The sequence below is a fragment of the Capra hircus genome, chromosome 2 (genome assembly GCF_001704415.2).
Source record: "Capra hircus breed San Clemente chromosome 2, ASM170441v1, whole genome shotgun sequence".
Lineage (NCBI taxonomy): Eukaryota > Metazoa > Chordata > Mammalia > Artiodactyla > Bovidae > Capra > Capra hircus.
In genome coordinates, this window is record NC_030809.1 from 104,610,797 (window position 1) to 104,626,065 (window position 15,269).

General features: G+C 40.5%; 1 long non-coding RNA gene across 1 annotated transcript in view; it reads left to right on the forward strand.

The window, feature by feature from the left end:
- The window catches only part of LOC102181440, a 77,036-nt gene that overhangs the window by 24,556 nt on the left and 37,211 nt on the right, over positions 1 to 15,269 (forward strand). The window contains exon 4 of the long non-coding RNA XR_001296516.2: positions 3,371 to 3,419. This is a non-coding gene — a long non-coding RNA (uncharacterized LOC102181440). The remainder of the gene's footprint in view (positions 1 to 3,370; positions 3,420 to 15,269) is intronic.

Genomic DNA, 15,269 nt, shown 5'->3' on the forward strand with positions numbered 1-15,269 from the left:
CAGGGTGACAATATACAGCCTTGACGTACTCCTTTTCCTCTTTGGAACCAGTCTGTTGTTCCATGTCCAGTTCTAACTTGCTTCCTGACCTGCATACAGGTTTCTCAAGAGGCAGGTCAGGTGGTCTGGTATTCCCATCTCTCTCAAAATTTTCCACAGTTTATTGTGATCCACACAGTCAAAGGCTTTGGCATAGTCAATAAAGCAGAAATAGATGTTTTTCTGGAACTCTCTTGCTTTTTCCATGATCCAGTGGATGTTGGCAATTTGATCTCTGGTTCCTCTGCCTTTTCTAAAACCAGCTTGAACATCAGGAAGTTTGGGGAAGGATATTTCTTGAATTTGCCGTGTTCAAATCTATTGGCTATCTCTAGACTGTGTTGGAGTTGAGAAAACAAAATGAGACTGTGTGGGAAAAAAAATTTCCCAAATTTCTGCAAGCAATGGAAAATTGGATGGATAACCATTAAGTTTAGCCAAGCTTTGTTCAATAATCTTTCATTAATATACCCATATTAAAACAATCCATTGTAACTTCAAAGAAATTAGCCAACTTGGTTTACTAAGAGTTTCTTTAATATTATAAAACTGAGGCAGTGGGTACTGCCAAGTCCCAGGCATATGGCTCCACCATTTGGATGAGCCTCTGCAAGTTACACTGACAATATTTTTTTAAAAAGAAGTTAGTCATAATGAAAATCCGAGATCAGAGGCCAAACTCTCATTTTATATGTATGACAAGAGAACTCAAGAGGGTAAATGATTTACCCAGTCACACTTCAACACTAAGGCTAGCAGCTTCGGGTTCTTTTTATTAAAGTAGTTGCATAAACTAATTAAATCTTACTGTTATTTCACCCATTCATGTATTTTAATTATTAAATAATCAGATTAAGCATGTTCAATGGGTATGCCCTTCATTTTTGTCTGCTCAGAATCTAACACCCCTTTTTATTGGGTAAGAATCTTGTTATGGAAATAGCTTTGGGGAACCAGAAGGAACATTCATTCCCTCTTCTCACCCCGAGAGCTAAGATGCAGACATGTCTCTTAGGTTTGGTCAGCAGGAAGCTTTATATGGGAACGTTGGAGCTCTAGGAAGTGACAAAATCAGCGGTAGATGAGGGTTGCTCTGGAGGCAGCTGCGCAGTTAACTCACAGCAGTTCAGGCCTTCATGCTAGAGCAGCAGCCAGGACCCAGTGGCAGCACTGCTAATGGGGGTATTCTGTCCAGGCTGATCCTGAGGGAAAGGCTTAGCTGCCTTCTCTGCTTCCCAGTCTCTAACCCAGGCCCCTTTCCTGAGCTTGATTCTCTAGACTTATAAACTGTCTGAGCCAACATTTTTTTTTTCCAATGAAGTCCTTTTCTGCTTTGTAGAATCAGAGTAGGCTTCTGCTATGCAAGCAAGACCCCAGTTTAAACAGAAACTGTTACCAGTGAGTTGCAGCACAGAACCTCCGTGAAATTGGGCAGGATCCAGGGCTTTTATCTGGCTTTGTTGAGGGTGAAGGAGTAGAAAATTCTAGTCATTTTAGAGATAGACTGTAGATCTGCCTGATTCTAGTATGAAGAACTGAAACAGCTAATTAACTTATTTCTTGTGGTTCCTGGGAATGAAATCCTACCACTCTCTGACCATCATGGTCTTGTGGTTGCCAAGAGAGGCCTTATGTAATTACTTCAGTCATCAGCCTTCATCCTTGAGTCAGTCCAAACTAGGTACCAGATATGGGGGAAGGAGACTTCAGATGGCTCAGCCCATAGTTAATGAGTCATCCTCAAGCTCGGGATATCCTAACTGAGGCAGTAGACATCACAGGACAGGGGAAAACCTTCCCCAGGGTTCCACCTGAATTCTTTGCCTACAGAATTCATGATCCTAATAGAGTGATTGCTTCAAGCCACTAAAAAATAAAGTGAAAGCTAGTCACTCAGTGGTGTCCAATTCTTTGTGACCCATGGAAGGTAACCAAGGTTCCTCCGTCCATGGAATTCTCCAGGCAAGAATACTGGAATGGCTTGCCATTTCCTCCTCCAAGGATCTTCCCGCCTCAAGGATCGAACCCTGGTCTCCTGCATTGCAGGCAGATTCTTACTGTCTGAGCCACCAGGGAAGCCCTAAGCCACTAAATTGTAGGTTAGTTCTATAAACACCAAAGATAATCAGAACAAGAACCTATGCCAATCCAGTGGCTAATGAAACTAGTCAGATAGCCAGGCAGTTGGGAAGAGCAGGATTGGAGGATGACGGAGGAGTTTGGGGAAAGCGTATGTTGAACAAATCTGTGCTCTCATAATGTGAGTACCTTTCTTGGGAGGTTATATGTTCACCACAAAGCTTGTTGTGTGGATATGTGACCCACTCCATAAATATAGATTAATCTCCTTTCTTGGCAATGTCAGTGGGTTCCTGAACCAAATGTTTGTCATAGAGGGAATAAAGGTTATCTTATCCCTGGTTTCAACAACATGGAGTTCTCATCAGTGGCCATCCAGCTACAGGGAGCACTCCTTTTTCTAGTATCAGTAACTGATCATGGGCTTCTAAAAAGCATTATACCTAGAGAGACCAAAGAACAATTTAATGTCAAACAGCTCAGCTGATAAAGAATCTGCCTGCAATGCAGGAGATCCTAGTTTGATTCCTGGGTTGTGAAGATCCCCTGGAGAAGGGATAGGCTACCCACCCCAGTATTCTTGGACTTCCCTGGTGGCTCAGCTGGTAAAGAATCCACCTGCAATGTGGGAGACCTGGGTTTGATCCCTGGGTTGTGTAGATCCCCTGGAGAAGAGAACAGCTACCCACTCCAGTATTCTGACCTGAAGAATTCCATGGGGTCACAGGGTCAGACATGACTGAGCAACTTTCACTGTTTACACAGAACACCAGTCATCTTTATGGTATGGGGAGCAGAGAACAGCAATTTTTCCAAATTGCAGCAGATATTCTGAATTTATTTTTGCTTTCCCTTATCATTTTTCTCTGTCATTGTGCCACCTGTAGATTAATTGGTTGCCTTATGCAAAGACATGGTACCCCACACCAATAGTTTCCGTTTTAAGGAAGTCATTTTTTAAAGAAACAGGAAGTCAACGAGTTAATGTTCCAGGGGTTCACTGTTCCTTTTGCATACCCCATTCCTAGTCACTTAGGTAAATTTCACCTGAGAGTCAACAGTGTGGGGGTTTGATGTGTTGTCCTGCAGGACATGTTATACACTTTGAATAAATGATTACCACATGGAGTTCCTTTTCCGCTTAGAATATTCAAGTCGGAAACTCTAGGGTTTGAAACTGGGATGGAGATTCTCGGGGTTATATTTATTGACTCTCATGCCAATTGTTTGCTTTCTATCCTTTCGATTTTAGATTCTGATGGAATTGTTACATGAGGATTGGAATTCCACTGAATTGAAAAGTAAGGCTGCATCTAATCAGATTGGGTTCTTCATGCCCTATGTGTGTTTGTGTGTGTATGCTCAGATACGTCCAACTCTTTGCAACCACATAGGCTGAAGCCTGTCAGGCTCCTCTGCCCACGGGATTTCCCAGGCAAGAATACTGGAGTGAATTGCCATTTCCTTCTCCACGGCATCTTCCCGACCCAGGGATTGAACCCACGTGTCCTGTATCTCCTGCATTGCAGGCAGATTCTTTACCACTGAGCCATTGGGGAAAAAAACAGAAACCTACAGAGAAGGACTTCCCTGGTGGTCCAGTGGTTGGAAACTCACCTTCCAGTGCAGGGGACATGTGTTCCATCCCCGGTCAGGAAACTAAGATCCCACTTGCAGTGGGGCAGCTGGGCTCAAGTGCCACAACTAGAGAGCCTGTGCTTTAACTAGAGAAGCCCGTGCACCATAGTGAAAGATCCCATGTGCTACAACTAAGACCCAACGCAGCCAAGTAAATAAATACTGGAAAACACCAAAATCACTCCAGAGAGAAGATGGTGACTGTTGCTGTGTTGCTATGTTTGTCTGTTCTCCTTAAGGGAAAATAGACTTACTGTCACAGTGGTGGGTGGGAGAAAATGTCAGTATACTGCAAGCTGACTTAAACAAGGTTAATGGGGGCTCAGCTCCCTCACCATATTGGGTAAAAAGTCATGACCCACTGATATTCAATCTAAAGGCAAAGGAAAGTATAATGGACAACGGGAGTCGCAGAATTCAATTAAGGCCTCAGTCGAAGAAGCTGTGGTTACTTGTGCTGTGTCACGTTGCTTTCTTTGTGTTAGTGTTTGCAGCCAAGAACTTGGACTGGTACAGTCTCCAAATTTGGTGTTAACTCATTTTTCTGGAAAGTGATAGAAAAATCACAGTCCAGTTTAAGTTTATAGCTATTGGAATAATATAAATTTGCATCGATTTTAAATTGTATTATCTAAATTAATTATAATTTAGGAAGAGTTATTGTATTTCAAGTAGACAGAGATATAAATTTTCAAAATAGAATTTATTTGATTTAAATATTTATTTGACTTAAACATTTCATCAGGTAGTGAATGATAGTGACATGGGAAATTATTCATTTTTAGTATCATAGTATTTTATGATTAAAAATACTTATTTCTCAACTTTACATAAAATATTTTATGTATTAATAATGTTTTAATAATACATTAATAATAGTAATCTTTTCTGTAATAAGGGCATTTCAAATAGTCTCCACAATAAAAATGAACCCTTTTCTTAAATATTCTTAATAATAAAGTAATAGAATATGGAGAGTTCCAGAAAAACATCTATTTCTGCTTTATTGACTATGCCAAAGCCTTTGACTGTGTGGATCACAATAAACTGTGGAAAATTCTGAGAGAGATGGGAATACCAGACCACCTGACCTGCCTCTTGAGAAACCTATATGCAGGTCAAGAGGCAACAGTTAGAATTGGACATGGAACAACAGACTGGTTCCAAATAGGAAAAGGAATACATCACACTGCTTATTTAGCTTATATGCAGAGTACATCATGAGAAACGCGGGGCTGGAAGAAGCACAAGCTGGAATCAAGATTGCCTGGGGAAATATCAATCACCTCAGATATGCAGATGACACCACCCTTATAGCAGAAAGTGAAAAGGAACTCAAAAGCCTCTTGATGAAAGTGAAAGAGGAGAGTGAAAAAGTTGGCTTAAAGCTCAACATTCAGAAAATGAAGATCATGGCATCTGGTCCCATCACTTCATGGGAAATAGATGGGGAAACAGTGGAAGCAGTGTCAGACTTTATTTTGGGGGGCTCCAAAATCACTGCAGATGGTGATTGCAGCCATGAAATTAAAAGATGCTTACTCCTTGGAAGAAAAGTTATGACCAACCTACATAGCATATTAAAAAGCAGAGATATTACTTTGCCAACAAAGGTCCATCTATTCAAGGCTATGATTTTTACAATGATCATGTGTGGATGTGAGAGTTGGACTGTGGAGAAAGCTGAGCACCGAAGAATTGATGCATTTGAACTGTGGTGTTGGAGAAGACTCTTGAGAGTCCCTTGGACTGCAAGAAGATCCAACCAGTCCATTCTAAAGGAGATCAGTCCTGGGTATTCATTGGAAGGACTGATGCTGAAGCTGAAACTCCAGTACTTTGGCCACCTCACGGGAAGAGTTGACTCATTGGAAAAGACTCTGATGCTGGGAGGGATTGGGGGCAGGAGGAGAAGGGGATGACAGAGGATGAGATGGCTGGATGGCATCACCAACTCGATGGACAGGAGTTTGAGTAAACTCTGGGAGTTGGTAATGGACAGGGAGACCTGGCGTGCTGCGATTCACAGGGTCTCAAAGAGTCGGTCACGACTGAGCGACTGAACTGAACATTAGTATATTAAATTAAGTAGCTTATTATTGGGGAAAAGTGTGTCAAATTTATAATTCTAAGCAGTTTTCATTATGGAAGAAACCATATATACCATGATATTTGGTACATTAAACTAACATAGATATTTTAAATTTTAAGAACTGATAACTAGGCTGTGGAATGGAAATAAGAATTTCATAAATGTTAAGATTATTTGCTACCAGAAAGGAAAATTAAGTCCTGCAGGGTACATGCTTTGGATCATACAAAGAAAATAACGTAATGATTTGGGGTTGTTGGAGTCTTTCAAGATAAATTGGTAGTTATGTAAGAATATTATTTCAGTGTTTACAGAGTAATTTATCACAGAAAAATGTTCAATTAAGATCCCAGAATAATTTACCACAGACATTTTAAGCATATCCAAACATTTTCCCATAAATTAAACACGATGTAATTGAGTGTTACGTTAGCAATGTACCACTGTTGATTCATGTGGAAATCACAGACGTTTCACTGATTACTATCCTTTCACCATATTTAATGTAGATATCATAAGTATTTTCACAAGATTTTCAGTAAGTCAACTTTAATGTACCATTTTAAAGATTGAAGCAGTTTTCAAAATGTCATAATCCATTTATTCAGGTTTGTATACTGTTTAGAACTTACAAATAAGTGCTATTGGATTACTTCAAGTAAAACTATGTATTTAAATAAGTCATTTACCCGTGAGAATTCTTCATGTTTACCAGTACATGACTTGTATGTGCTCAGTTGTGTCAGACTCTTTGAGACCCCATGGACTGTAGACTGCCAGGCTCCTCTGTCCATGGGGTTTTCCAGGCAAGAATGCTGGAGTGGGTTGCAATTCCCTACTCCAGGGGATCTTCTGAGATCTGGGATTGAACCCTTGTCTCTTTCATCTCTTACTTTGGCAGGCAGATTCTTTACTACTGAGCCGTCTGGGAAGCCCTGATATATGACTTATTATCTGCTAAATAGTGATTCTTTCTTATGGATATCCATTTTGGGTATTCTAACATAAACATAATTAAAGCAATAGGCTATTTCATAATTCTGGTCTTTGGTTTTCCTAATAATCATACAAATTATTTAGCCCATCTTTATTTATATCTAGATAAGCACCCAGAACAATTTAGGGTAGATGATTGAGAGTTTATTTCACATGTAAAATCTTTTTTGAACTTTTAAACAAGGAAAAAATAAGAATGGAAAAGTTAGATGGAGCCAGGAATGAGGTATCTAAAAAGCATACACTTGCTACTGAACTGCAAATCTGGCTCCAAGCTCTCCAGCAGCCAGATATTCCTTAAATAGCTTGAGGCTGTCTTTACACAGAAGTGAAAACCAGTCTGAATGACCTTGAGGCTATTCAAAGTTAGTACAGTATAAGCTTAGTACAGTATAAGAAGATTATAAATGAACCGTGCTTTACACAATAGATTCATTACTGATAAACTGTACAGAAACAAAAATTTTATACATGAAATAATGTTATAAATATACTCATGGAGGGATCATAAATGATCCCTTTTAAAGAAAACCAAAAAATGACTCCTTGTGTAACATGGAACTAATACACATACTTCTCTCATGTGCTTAGAATTTTTAATATTGGATTTACCAAAGAGTCGATATGTAACATAAGGCCATCCTCTCATCTCAGTATCGTGGCAGTAGAAATATTTAATGTATGCACCGAAGGGAGTAGGGTGAGACTATGTAAAATCCTTTAACTTTTGTTTGTTCAGCTGTATTTATCATGTTTCATTGCTTTTGTTCAATTTTCTGAGTGCATAGGGCAACCTACAATTTAAATTCCTTTGTACAATACACATGTATTATCCAATGTTTGAAAATAGAAATACACACATCTTTAGTCATATTCAAAGATAACTCTAACATTCACCAGTTATAGCCTACCGTGGTAAACTCTAGATATTGAACCCAGTATCACTTAAAATATCTTACTGTTTTTTTTTAAAGCCTTGCATTTACTAAAATGGGTAGTCTTTTATGATCCTTGAAATAAAAACAGTCAGATGAATTAGACAGTTTACACCTAAAGGGAGCTTTATGAAGTTATCAGTTTCCTATTTTGCAAGAGAAAAGCACAGGATGCCAAAAGTGTTTTCCTTCCTGTTGTATTCCAAGGCACCACACTGCTGCTGCTGCTGCTGCTGCTAAGTTGCTTCATTCGTGTCCGACTCTGTGTGACCCCATAGACGGCAGCCCACCAGGCTTCTCTTTCCCTGGGATTCTCCAGGCAAGAATACTGGAGTGGGTTGCCATTTCCTTCTCCATTAGGCACCACACTGAGCTAATGCATAATAAGTTCTTGGTATGTTTAATGAAAGAAAGAAAGTGAAGTCTCTCAGTTGTGTCCGTCTCTTTGTGACGCCATGGATTGTAGCCTACCAGGCTTCTCTGTCCATGCGTTTTCCAGGCAAGAGTACTGGAGTGGGTTGCCACTTCCTTTTCCAGGAGATCTTCCTGACCCAGGGATCAAGCTTGGGTCTCCTGCATTGAAGGCAGATGATTGTTTAATGAAGGTGAGGTATTTGAATATTATTTCATGGTGACATTGCTTAAGTGTTCACCTATGATGATTAAAGTAAGCTTCAGAGGTACTCTTATGAAAACAGAGAAATATGACTTCTATGTCATCTATAAAAGCAATGAAACAGAAAATGTAACAGTGTTACATTCTCATTTAGAGAAGCATAAGTTTTTGTAATACTGTCTGGTATTTGCAAATGCTAAAAGAACTAAGTCAAAGAAAACAGTCAAATTAGAGTCTTTGCTTATAATCAAGACTTCATAACAAAATGAAAAGTCTAACTTTTACTTATATTTAGTAAGTTGAAAAGTATTTTAGGGCAGTTGATCCACTTAGACTGAAAATGTTTCAATATGAATAACTCAGAAAATAAATCATTAGCAACACAGGATGAAAATATAATATTGCAAACAGACTAAGCAACAGATACCTGGCTAGTTTACTCCAACACTAATGAAATACTATTCAAACTGTATGACAAACAGTTTAGAAATACAAACACTATAGAAATACTACTCAACTGTATGACAAACTGTATACACTAAGTGACAAAAGCTGTTTTAAGAACAAGTTGGAAAGTACACTTAATTTTCCCACAAAGCATTTATTTTTACTGTGTAAATATTAGGTTGATACAAAAGTAATTGTGGTTTCAGACTGTGAATTTTAAATTATTATAACTGGGCTCAAGCACATCTTTAATAATCAAAATAGGAACCATTACAATCAACACATTTTTGCCAACAAGAAATGTTTGTTTATTCTTGTAGCGTAAAAATCTGTGCTTCAGGATTTGAAGAACTCTTGGAAAGTACTTTCTGCCTCCTGCTGGTTGTGGAGGCATTTTCCCTGCAAAAAGTTGTTGAGATGCTTGAAGAAGTGTTGGTTGGTTGGCAAGAGATCAGGTGAATATGGCAGACGAGGCAAAACTTCGTAGCCCAATTCATTCAACTTTTGAAGCATTGGTTGTGGGATGTATGGTCAGGCGTTGTTGCAGAGAATTGGGCCCATTCTGTTGACCAATACCGGCTACAGGCGTTGTAGTTTCTGGTGCATCTCAACGATTTGCTGAGCATACTTCTCAGATATAATGGTTTTGCTGGGATCAGAGAGCTATAGTGGATCAGGCCAGCAGCAGACCACCAGTGACCACGACCTTTTTTTGGTGCACTTTGGCTTTGGGACGTGCTTTGGAGCTTCTTCTCGATCCAGCAACCGAGCTGATCATCTCAGGTTGTCTTGGTAAAATCCACTCTTCCTTGCATATAACAATCCAGTCGAGAAATGGTTCCTTGTTGTCGCGTAAAATAAGAGAAGACAACGCTTCAAAACAATGATTTTTTGGGGGAGGCAGCTCATGAGGCACCCATTTATTGAGCTTTTTCACCTCTCCAGTTTGCTTCAAATGCCAAACGACTGAAGAATGGTCGACACTGAGCTCTTCGGCAACTTCTTGTGTGGTGGTAAGAGGATGAGCTGTGATGATCCGCTCAGTTGGTCACCGTCGACTTCCAATGGCTGGCCACTGCACTCCTCATCTTCAAGGTTCTTATCTCCTTGGCAAAACCTCCTGACCCACCACTGCACTGTACGTTCATTAGCAGTTCCTGGGCCAAATGTGTTGCTGATGTTGCGAGTTGTCTCCGCTGCTTTACAACCCATTTTGAACGCGAATTTAAAAAAAAAAAAAACACTCAAATTTGTTTTTTGTCTAACATCAGTTCTATTGTCTAAGATAAATATACACAGCAAGTAATGTCATTAGAAGGAAAACATAAAGTGAGAAATGGGCATTAAAATGATGTATAACATAACCACAGGTGTTTAAAAATGTATTCCCACGTCAAACAGCAAAGTTCAGCAATGCAAAACAGCAATTACTTTTGCACCAACCTAATATAAAGACATTTAAAGCATTTACTCTGTTCGTAACAGAATTTGAATAGAAGATGGGAATCATTAGAAGATGTTCTTAATGACATGAAGCTATTGTTGTTTAGTTCTTCTAAGAAAGTTAACCATAACCATAAAACTTAGCCACAACCACTTAACCATGAAGAGCTGTTTAAGGGCTAGAGTTGAATTAACCTTTATTTATGTCTACTATTGAAAATGAAATTATAGCTAGTCAGCCAGGATATCTTTAAGCACACACACACACACACAAAATAGGGTGAGAATAAAGGTGCATTAGTGAATTAACTGTAAATAACATATAGAAATAAAGGATAAAATAATTATATCAAGATGGGAGGTAAAGAAAAAAAATTTAGTAAAAAGTATTGAAAAGGGAGCCTTAAAGCCATATTGAAAAGAAATTTGTAAGAGGAAAGAAGAAAGGAGCAATATAAACATCTGCTGTAGTTGAAGGAAGAAAAGGAAGAAAGGGAGGGAAGGAAAGAGGGAGGCAGGAAGGGTATGATCTCTTTTATTTATGTATGTATGTATCCATTTATTTATTTATTTCCGGCTCTGCTGGGTCTTTGCCGCAGTTCACCGGCTTTCTTTAGTTGCCCTGAGTGGGGGCTACTGTCTAGTTGCAGAGCTCGGGCTACTCGTTGAGGTGGCTTCTCTTGTGGAACACAGACCTATAGCATGGTCTCAGCAGTTGTGGCGGAGAAGGCAATGGCACCCCACTCCAGTACTCTTGCCTGGAGAATCCCATGGATGGAGGAGCCTGGTAGGCTGCAGTCCATGGGGTTGCGAAGAGTCAGACAGGACTGAGGGACTTCACTTTGACTTTTCACTTTCATGCACTGGAGAAGGACATGGCAACCCACTCCAGTGTTCTTGCCTGGAGAATCCCAGGGACGGGGGAGCCTGGTGGGCTGCCGTCCGTGGGGTCGCGCAGAGTCAGACACGACTGAAGCGACTCAGCAGCAGCAGCAGTAGTTGTGCAGTATGGGGTTAGTTGCCCCGAGACCTGGGGGATCTTCCTGGACCAGAGATTTAATCCATGTCCGCTGCACTGGTAGGCAGATACTTAACCACTGAACCTCCAGGGAAGTCCAAGAGTAAGAGATCTCAAAGTTCACTGCAAATTGAAGACCCTACTCCAGAAGATTGTTCTCAGTCTCTTTTCTCACCAGAGTGGCTATTTCAGAAGTGTAAGCTCTAAACATAATTGCTTTCCTTGGAGGTGAATGGCAAGGAGTTTTTTAAATCTTTGTTTGTTTGCTTCCAGTTTTGGTATGTTTGGTTGGTTTCTGTCACTGGGGATAGGAAGAGAAAGCTCTATCTATTCTTCTAATGGCAAAGAAAACTCTCCATTATTTATCTTATATTCTTTTGCATATCTCAAGCAACAGTTTAAGAAATTTAAAAAGAAAAAAAAAATCACCGAATCCTTATTCCTATTTTAACACCATTGCTTCCATTATTCAATGTTAACCTTCTAGTTTATTCACATCACTGGTATAATCAAAGTAAACAGACCATTTAGTGCTCTGATTTTTAACATGCTGTTTTTCTATGTTATTATGCAGTTTATATTTATCATTATTTGAGGGAATGAAATATTCCATGTTGTTTGCTTGTCTATTTCTCTATTGTTGAACAATCAGTATGCTCCTTAGGTTTTATTTATAATTGACACTATATTTGAATTCTCTCTCCATTTATGGTTTTTTTTTTCTTTTTAATTATTGCCTTAGGATAAATTCCCAGGAATAGGAGGAGCTGTGCCAAATATTATGAACATTTATAGTGCACTTTGTAAATGTTGCCAAATTGTTTTCTAAAAGGAATATACCAATTTATACTTTGATCAGCAGTATCTGAACATATCCATTTTCTCCAAAAGTTGACAGCAATTTTGCTTTATCATTTAACCACACACATGCTTTGGGATTTTTTTTTTTCCTCTACTATCCAAAAGGGATAAGTAGATGAACATGAAAAGAATAGATGAACATGAAAAGAATGAAACTTTTAACTTAGTCAGTTTGGAATGACTGCGGGTTCTTGTTTTCATTCAATAGCTGTTGTTACATCCACTCAAAGAAATATTATGCAGGAATAAATAAGGATAAACACAAATGCTACATAGTAATATAAAAAACACATTCTGGAATTCAATTCAAAGGAAAAGGAAGACTTAAAGGGTTTGGCTTGTCCACTTATGTTTCCAAACCCACACCATCTGAGAGACAACTGTGTATACTCAGTCTCCTTTCATGCCAAAAACTTTCTTGCAACACAGTCTGTTTCCAAGGGTAATACAAATCTATTTTTCCAAGAACACTGCTTGCTGCCTAACCATTTCTAGCTACCTACAAAGTTTCAGAAGAGGCAGATCAACTCTGAGGCCCTGTAACTTCTCTGGATGGGTGTAATAAGTCACTTGGGAACATTGCAAAACATTCTTTCTTAAAGAATAGGGCATCTATCTAATTCTTTTCCTGGTAGTTATCTATCTGGTCCTTTTCTAATTAATTGCAATTAAATTGTAAAAAAAAATTAAGGTTTTTTAGAGCATTTGACTTAAACTGCAACATGAACAAAAATATCTGCTCAATATTAAACTCTTCTATATCCATTTATGTATGGTCAGGCCAGTCAAGACGGCTGTTCTCTTATTCTCTGCTCAACCAGAGAACTGTTGCCTCTGTAAGCCCCCCTGCTCAACCAGGCTCTGCTTCTCTCACATGAATATCCAATCCTCTTAATCATGGAACCTAATTAACTGCCTGCGTGCTGCCCCTTGCCTCAGCTGCTGGTCTCCCTGGTAACTGAGCCAACCTGACATCAATTCTCCTATAAACGGAGGCTTCCTCACCCCCACCCCCACCCCCAGGTAGCAAAGGTTGCTAACGTTTCCTGCTTGCTGGCTGCCTCACACAGCACACAGTGGGATGCTGCTCCAGGACTTCACTTCAGACAAGTAAGAGCTCCTGTCCCTTAAGCCATTGGTGTCTCTGTCTTAACTACAGACTGTTTCTTCAGTCTTAAAACTGGGCAAGTACAACAAAGGTCCGTCTTAGTCAAAGCTGTGGTTTTTCCAGTAGTCATGTATGGATGTGAGAGTTGAACCATAAAGAAGCTGAGCACTGAAGAATTGAGGCTTTTGAACTGTGGTATTGGAGGAGACTCTTGAGAGTCCCTTGGACTGCAAGGAGATCCAACCAGTCCATCCTAAAGGAAATCAGTCCTAAATATTCATTGGAAGGACTGATGCTGAAGCTGAAATTCCAATACTTTGGCCACCTGATGCGAAGAACTGACTTATTTAAAAGACCCTGATGATGGGAAAGATTGAAGGTGGGAGGAGAAGGGGACAACAAGATGAGACGGTTGGATGCCATCACCGACTCAATGGACGTGAGTTTGAGTGAACTCGGGAGTTGGTGGTGGACAGGGAAGCCTGGCGTGCTGCATTTCATGGGATCACAAAGAGTCGGACACAACTGAGTAACTGAACTGAACAACACTTGCAGCCCAACAATTGGTGAGCCAGCCTGATGGCCAAGAAAACTCCTGTAAATATCAAGATGTTGGGAAATAAGGACAGGGAATGAAGGCTGCAGGGTAGCCCCCCACCCCCAGCATGTGGAGCCCTGTGACCACTGTTTACCATGAAAGGTGGCTTTTTATTCCGTTATGTCGATGAAATCCTGTTAAACTCAGAATCTCTTGCCGGTTGAAAAGTAGCAGCCCCATGCTTGTGCACAGGAATGGCTGATGAATACAGATAAAATGCAGGACCTGGGTTCTCATATACCTGGCTGTTTTCTAGGGGTGGCGGTGGTGGTTTAGTCACTAAGTCATGTCCGATTCTTGTGACCCCATGGACTGTAGCCTGCCAGGCTCCTCTGTCCATGGGATTTGCTAGTCAAGAATACTGGAGTTGCCATTTCCTGCTCCAGGGGATCTTGGTGTTCTGCATTACTGGTAGATTCTTTGCCAACTATGTTGAGCATACCATTAACGCACCACCCCTAAGCAATTACAGACACAGGCTTTAGGGATATTAACTCAGGGACAGGCTTGTAAATTGGAATGGCTGGCTACTTGGAAGGCTTTGTTAGGGGCCTGTGACAATAGCAGAATAATTAGAGCATTCTTGGGCTTCAGGTCCCAGCTATGCAAAAGGGCAGAGCGACGACACAGTGTGATGAAACAGCAGCTAAATGTAGCCTACCATATACCAGGTGGGAGACATTACAGGAGGCCTAGCCTGGTTATCTAGCAACCCAAAAACATTATTTGGAATCTAGAATAGCTATGCATGAGAGACCCCGCCACCCCGCTACTGTACACATTAATGAGAACCAAGGGATCCACTTTTCTTGATCATGAATTCAGGAATGGGCCAATAAAAATGACCTACACTGGTATTTCCACCTTCCTTACAATCCCACTTCTGCCGGGCTACTTAATTCGTGAGACGGGAAACCCTTTCTCCCCATGTGTGGTCCCATCACACCTCTGTTGCCGTGTTGACCCACAAGCAGCTGGTCCAGGCAATCTGAGTTCGACTACTGACCGCCAAAGGATGACTGCTGGTTATTGATCAGGACACTAACTTGCTTTCGCCCTTGCCACAAGATCTAGCCCCAGAAGAACACATTGTAAAATGGCCCTGGGACTGGCAGGTAAGGCCTTGGTGGTTTCAGTTTGCTGCTACGGATCTCACCTGTCTCCTGCTGGGCCCCACCTAGTAAAGCAACTACTCCAGGCTCTCTACCGGAGAAAGGCACCCTTACGCTACCATAGGGTCTGTCACGTCGCTTCTCCAGTATTCAGCACCAACTGTCAGCACTGTGAGTGGACAGGCGAGGTGGCCCTGCAGGCCAGGATGAAAACCACAGGCAGGGCTGACGTTGTCTCAGAAGGCTGTTACTGCTTGTATTTGCTTAGTGGTCGTGATCTCCCCTGT